The sequence below is a fragment of the Gossypium hirsutum genome, chromosome D04 (genome assembly GCF_007990345.1).
Source record: "Gossypium hirsutum isolate 1008001.06 chromosome D04, Gossypium_hirsutum_v2.1, whole genome shotgun sequence".
In the NCBI taxonomy this organism is placed as follows: domain Eukaryota; kingdom Viridiplantae; phylum Streptophyta; class Magnoliopsida; order Malvales; family Malvaceae; genus Gossypium; species Gossypium hirsutum.
In genome coordinates this window covers 31,969,601-31,977,015 of record NC_053440.1, presented here as the reverse complement: position 1 = coordinate 31,977,015, position 7,415 = coordinate 31,969,601, and the positions used below count along the sequence as shown (strand labels likewise).

The 7,415-nt window shown below is 34.3% G+C and overlaps 1 long non-coding RNA gene across 2 annotated transcripts; it reads left to right on the top strand.

Moving 5' to 3' along the window:
* The first annotated feature begins 1,188 nt into the window (after positions 1 to 1,188).
* Positions 1,189 to 3,648, top strand: LOC107899412 (uncharacterized). 2 transcript variants are annotated; one of them, XR_001684667.2, is made up of 4 exons: positions 1,189 to 1,583; positions 2,824 to 2,957; positions 3,074 to 3,155; positions 3,605 to 3,648. It is a non-coding gene; the product is annotated as an uncharacterized lncRNA (long non-coding RNA). The 2 variants fall into 2 exon arrangements; XR_001684666.2 differs by lacking the exon at positions 3,605 to 3,648 and having other exon boundaries at positions 1,191 to 1,583; positions 3,074 to 3,333.
* Positions 3,649 to 7,415: the final 3,767 nt, after the last annotated feature.

Genomic DNA, 7,415 nt, shown 5'->3' with positions numbered 1-7,415 from the left:
AAGTCAGCAGAACACCCTTCAAAACAGGCAAAAATTGTTAAGGAGGAGAGAGACAAATTTTAGCTTAGTTTTAGGTTTAGTTTTCTCTAGGTCTTCTTTAGTTTTTCTTTGCACTTTTCTAGGGTTTTTATATTTCTCTTCTTCTACCTTAGATTAGAGTTAGTTTTTCTATATTTACTTCTTGTTGTTGATGTTGTTGATGTTCTTTATGTTAGGGCCCCTTTGGATGCAACTGGATCTCAGTACGTTATCTTTTTTAGGCTAAAAAAAATTGCAACTGAAATGCTAGCAAACGCCAGGCTGTTTGGAAAGCACTCTTCAGTGCGTTGAAAATGTATTTCACCTCACTGGAGCCTTAATTTCAGACTGGAGCCTTTTGTTCCAGTAAAAATTTCTCAACTTCAATTGCTTTTTCTTTTCCTCTTTTACCCATTCTTCAGTTGTATTCTTCAAGCTTTTCTGATGTTTGATTACCCTTCTTCTCCCCTTTCCCCTTCCCTTTCCCCTTCCCCTTGGGTTGCAAATCAGTTTGGTCAAAGACCTCTTCCGGTTCCTCCTTCATCCAGGTAAGGCTTCTTCTCCTTCATCCGTTCTTCATTCCTTTTTCTTCTTCCGTTCTTCATCTTCTCTTCTTAGCATATTCTGTCTTCAGCTATAAATAAAGAAGCACGCAATTTACCAAATTTATCAACGAAGACAAAGTCCGATTCACCGAAAGAAACAATGGCAGAGCCTTACGTTGAACAAGTAGAGTATCTCGACGTTCTCACTAAAATTGGTAAAAAAAATCGGTAAAAAAGTCGGCGGTTCCAAGCCCAGGCACGTCCCTTCATTCTTGTCAATTTCTGGATTATCTGTTTTTGATCTTTCAACATAAAGGATTACTTTACAACCGACTCTTTTATTTATTTTCTATACTGCCTGTTGCTTACTCTTAGCAGAAAACATATTTTTGCAGTTATCAAATTGGAAAATTATAGGACAATTTAATTTAAGCTATACTTGTTATTTGCAGCTTTTGTAAATTGGGTTTGATAGAACCTTTGAGATTAGTTAAGCTGGTTCCTTGAAATTGGTAGTAATAGCTTCATTTGTTGATTTGGTTTGTAATTTCTTTCAATGAACCCTTAATTTTTTTGCTTAATTTTTTTGGTGCTCAATCTGGATTATAGAACTGAAAGTTTTCAAGTGTGAGTGTGAGTTGGGGGGGAGGCTGCTTATGGTCCTTGAAATTGGAACTGGGAATGGAAAACTTGCAAGCTAGAGCTAGGGAGGCATACATTTGATATAAAATATTTCATTTTGAGTATTATTGTGTGTTAGAGGTTGCTTATGATTTCTGTACTGGCATTTCTCTATAATGGTAGTTTCTTGGTATGTAACTCATTGTGATCTCTTTGCAGGGGAGATGTCCATCGAGATGGGGATTACCATAAAGCAGTTCATGTCTGGATTTTTACTGAGAGCACACAAGAATTACTTCTCCAAAAACGTGCAGACTGCAAGGACTCGTGGCCAGGGTTGTGGGATATCTCCAGTGCTGGCCATATATCTGCTGGTGACTCATCGCTAATAACAGCACAGTAAGTGAATCCAATTTCACAAGTCTTCAGTGCTGCTTCTTTCATAGGGCATTTGAAAAACTGTTCGGTCTTTAATCTTTCTATGTGTGCCGTGTACATATATTCTCCCCATGTTCTTGTTTATCATTGCTACTTTTTGTTGTTTTATATACTTGCTAGATTTGGTTAATACATTTCTTTTAAATATCTAATTGATAGTTTCCTAACTGATGGTAAACCCAGTGGTTTCTAGATGGCCAAGAAACCTTTTAAATATGCAAAATTCTATATTTGTTTTCCATATCAAAGTACTTTTTTTGTCCAAAAATTGTTGAGATGAACAATAGTCAATAACAGTCGGAATTATCATTCAAAATTTCATGGATTTTGTTTTCTACTGGTTTTCTGGTTGAGTATGGATTACTTTTCTTGATATTCCAAACCTGTCTACAGTAGTGACAAAGTTGACTACAGTGAAACATCTAGTGTAGGTATGGTTTATCATCTCAAGTTTAAACATTGCTTGTACTGAATGAACAAGTGGAATTCAACTCTAGATCTTAAGCCCTTCCACTCTTGGTTGTATTTCAGTCTGTTTTCATGTTGTAAGCTTTTTACTCTTATTTGATTGGAAGTTCCCTTTTTGATCTAAATCGAGCACTGAAAGAAAAATGCCACTGTCAGTTATGAATTTATGGAAACAAGTTGAACAAGTCTGTCTCTTTCTCTCTCTAAAATTTTCCAAAAAATATTGGACTGCCAAAGAGTAAGTGCAATTCAACTTTTGGTGCCTCTTTTAAGGGGTTTTTTTGAAAGAGAAACATCTTGCACAAAGACAAATGAGAAGCCTAAAAGTCTATAATGTTTGATCACATTTATTTGTTTAGAAAATCCATTTTTTATGGTTTATTTTTGAACTTAATAGGCTTGCATGGATTTGTTGCAGAATCCCTATTCTGAAGTATATCAATATAGCTCTCAGGTCTTCATTCTATGGGTGAGATTCATCCTTCTAAACTTCCATCTTTACCATGATTGTCCTCCTTTTAAGTTGGTTTTAGTCTCAGAATTTAAGGCTGTTGATGGTGCCTGCTGCTTAATGAATAGTTCATTATACATTTTCTTTACAATTATATATGAAAGTCATGCTTTGAAAATGTGAATGGTGAATGGTAAACAGGGAATACTGATAAGTGATTTGTCCCGCTACAAAACTACCTGAAAATGTGAATGTTTTTTATTAGCTTTTTTTTTATGATAGGATACCGAAGTCTCTGATGTAAAATACATTTCTTTTGGGGAATATAGAAGTCACCTAGCTGAAGCAGATCCTAAATATGTTCCTTATGATGTAAATAAACAATATGGTCTTCTCTTTGATATAATTACAAAAAGGTAAGCTGAGTAACTACGACCATGTTGTTGAACAAAATAATTGTCAAATTCATCTAAATGTTATATTCATGTTGACATTTCATGTTGTGGTTAACGATTCAAATACTTGCTTAAAGGTACAAAGAGAACAATGAAGCACGCAGTCTAATACTACAAAAGCAACTTCGTCGATATGCTCCTGTTTCTCTCACTGCAGAGGTTGTCAACTTTCTGCAATTTTAATACCAGCTACCCTGCTTTATTGGTTGTTATATTTCTAATCCATCTCAATATTTTTATCCTCAAGCTTTATGTAGTCAGTTTGCATGTAGACATTGTCTGATATGAGCAGAATGCGTTGTGTTGTATCCTATGGACACTTTTGGTTTCACGTTATTAATTTGTTAGTTTACAGGTGGATGGTCTTTCTATCACTTTTAAGTTTATAAAAGGTCCATTGCTTTCTTTTTGTTGCTTTGCTAGAACCATTGGTGCATTAATTTCTGATGCTAATGCCATCTTACTAAATTCAAGTCTATTTTGTGTTCATTAGGGTTCAATATTTTCAATAAACAATTAGCATTTGGCATAAATTTACTCTAAAAAATGGTGCTATATTTTTCATTGTAAGTTCATAGTTGTATTGACTTTGGCCTGCAATACAACAGGAAACCAGCAGCAAATCAGCATGCAGACCAGCATCCAAGCTGAACCAGATAAGGAGCAGCATTTTGTTTATTTTGTTCATTTGTAACTTGATTTAGTTGCAGTGTAATTTATACTTAAAGTTAGTAGGAGTAGTTATTGATTTATGTTTGATGTTATAGCTGGTATGTCAGCTACATTTTGTTTGTAATTCTATCTAGGCTTTAGTCATGTATTAGTGGGAGCAGTTATACATTAGTTAACTGCCATATTTCATTGTAACATAAATGCTTCTGTTTTCTTGCATATTGCTTATTCAAGTAATGAAGTTAATCTTTACATCATCCGGGTTACTTGTTTCTGTTTTCTTCCTCTGCTGTTAAAACCCCAACAGATGTGATTCTTAACTCTTCCCTTTAGCATTGATGACCAACTCAAGGCTCGACATTGCCCGTTCTACATGGTGGCCATAGGCTATTTCAGTTACTAGCCAACAGTTGGCTTTAGTTTTAAAGTTATTTGGTGCTAGCAATGTCTTGCATTGAGTTACTGATGACAAACATTTGAAATAACATGAATTAAGACCCTTATTCTAGAGTTGCTTTATTATTTTATCTTTCAATAATGTTTTATTTTTCTAAAGGCTCAATAATTTCAATAATCTTTCAATAATTAATTGAGCCCCTATAATTAAATATATGATTAATTTTGAAATATTAAATAAAATAAATTTTTGAATTTGTCTCTAGTTTTAATTCATTTTTAATTATTTATTATTAAAAATAAATATAATTGTAATAATTTTAACCATTTATTAATTTTGTAATTGTTAAATAATTTTAAAAACTTCTATTATATATCATTTTTAATCTAATGTCCTTAAAAGTCATTTTCTATTTTCACCTCACCGCTACAGCTGCGTTTGAATCCAAACACACACTCCACCGCTGTTTCTAATCTCACCGCTACAATATCCAATCTCACCGCTACAGTAACTAATCTCACCGCCACCACTGTTTTTAACCTCACCGGAGCTAAACACACCGCCCATCCAAACTAAGCCTTAGTTAAGTTAGTTAACACTGTAGCTAAAATTTATTTTACACTTCTAGTCTCTTTACCTTACTTTCAGGACTCTTTAAGCTTTAGTTTAATGTATTTCAATTTATTTTACTTTAAATCTGTTAAAGCTTATTCCTTTTATGTTTCTTGCTTTATATTTATTTGTTAAATGCTTTTGGTTTAATGTTATTTAAGTTTTCTTGCGTGAAAATCTCAACTTTCACTTTTTTCTTAAGTTTTATTTTCATGGCTGCTTTTTTTCCTATTGTTATGTTTATTTTCTTGACTTTGAGCATGTGTAGCTAAATCCTTAAGGAGGTTGGTTAATGGAGATATGAATAAATTAAAATCTTTGGACAAAGGATTGAATCGTAACAAATTAGACTAATTTCAGTAGAACTAAGAACTTAGGTAGTGACGCCCCTCAGGGAATATTAAGATAAAGTGAGACAGAAAGGTAATCTTTTCGCACACCCATTTTTTAATCCCAGATTAACCAACAAGATCGAAAGATAAATCAGACCTAATCCGTCTAACTCGGTAAAATTGAGATCAGAAGATAAAATGGAGTCACTTGGTAATTTACGCAATTTATGTCTCTAGTCCGAGATTTGGTAAACCACATCGAAGTCAACCAAAGACTATTAGTCATTTGCTAGATAATCCCTCTAGTTTATATTTCTTGAAATTTAGCCCCTAGAATAGAATATATAATTTTCTTGCAAACTTATCTTTTATGAATTGGCGTAATATAAAATTGTATTAGTAGCCAGTTAGCCTCTATTGTGTATGCTTATTATTGCTCAATCGAATCTTCCTTTGGGTTCGATCTTTAGAATACTTCGATGTTTCATTTTAACACTATAAATATTACAAGTGACCTACATGCTTGCAATAAAATCAAAATTTAAAAATTGTTTCATAAATTAGTTGTTTTAATGCGTACATGTGTAGCCGGTCAAGTTGTTGGCGCCGTTGTAAGAGAAGACGGTGTAAGATTGAGTAATTTTTAGTGTACACTTTTGGGTAGAGATAAGTAGCCAAAATAGGATTTATAGATACGACCTTTTTTCCATTTACTTTTTATATCATTCAACTTTTAGTTAATTTTCTTCAATCTTTCGTGCTTGTAAGAACATTGTATAACTCGAAACAGTAACAATGTCTTACCATTTGAGCCGAAACTAGAATGTATCATCATGCATGGCCTCCTTACTAGATGCTATGCTGCGTGATTAGAGATGGTTAAGACCTAGGATAACAACACCTAATGTTGAGGTTTCATATTCGAGATTAATGCATCTCTTATTTCATGGATTGTGACTAATCTTCAATTTCATAGAGACGGTAATGAAAGTCTAGTGGACTTTCTGCACAAGTTTGAACACATATGTAGCACCGTAAGCTATGAAGGGGTACATCCTGACAACATCCGACTCTTGTTGATTCCCTTTTCTATTGGAGGGCAAGCAAAGGAATGGTTGGATATGTTGCCTCCTGTCATTATCACTACATGGGAAGAATTTCTTTGGTTGTCCGTAAGGAAGAATATGCCCATTGAGACTATACTCTATGCTTATGAAGAGTTGTTTGAGTTCCAGCCAAAAGAGACTAAAACTTTAAGGCAAGTATGGGAAATGTTTAAAAAGATTTTGAGAAGCCTCATCGGGAACGGAGTAGAGAGAGCAGCACAATTGCAATGTTTTTATGCTGGGTTGGATGCAGACCACACGGCAAGATTCAATGTAATTTTTGGGGGAAGTGTTTGGACTAGAACAGTGAGAGAGATAATGGTCCTACTTGAGAATGTTAGCATCAGTGATTCCTTTTTCAAGGATAATTGAGATTATAACAATAATAAATCTAATGATGTTTTCATAAGATTAAAGATCCAAGATGTGGAAATGTTTCAAGGACCCACCATACCAAGGACGACATTAGTCAAAGAAAAATGCGAGGTCTCAACACAGGAAGATTACGAATTGAAACCATTTTTGGATATCGAAAGTGTTGAGTCTACCAAAATTGAGAGCATAGAAGAATGTCAAACGCTCTCTATGCCAGACATGGGTGAACTAAATATTTAACAAGAGGATAATGACTTGTTTGAAGACTTGATGTTCAATGGGCGCCAGACTTTGTACATCGAATTTACTGGTGGAAACACTGTAAAGAGACTTTAGGGCCTCTTAAAGATGCATCTGAGAAAATGATTCCTTTGACAACTAGACCTCTTGCACTTGAATTGTAACTTTTACCTGAGGGTCTAAAGTATGGGTATTTGGGAGAATATAACACCTTACTTGTTATTATCTTTACCCGGTTAGGGGCAGAAAGAGAAACTGCATTCCTTCATGTGTTGAAAGCACATAAACAGATGATTAGGTGGACGATTGCTGACATCAGGGGAATAAGCTCATCCCTTTTCCAACAGAAAGTATTCTTAGAAGAAGGAAAAAAGCCTGTGTTGATGCACAACGATGACTCAACTCGGCAATGAAAGAAGTAGTGAAGAAGGAGCTCACAAAGTGGTTAGATGTCGATATTGTCTACGTTATTTCTAATAGTGATTTCGTATGTCCCATACATTGTGTCCCAAAAAAAGAGTGATAGTTGTGGTTTCAAACAAAAAAGACAAACACATACAGACTAGAACTGTGACAGGGTGGCGTGTCTACATTGATTATCAAAAACTTAATAATGCCATAATAAATTATCACTTTCCTTCGTTATTCATTGATCAAATGTTGGATAGAATAGCAGGGAGAGTTT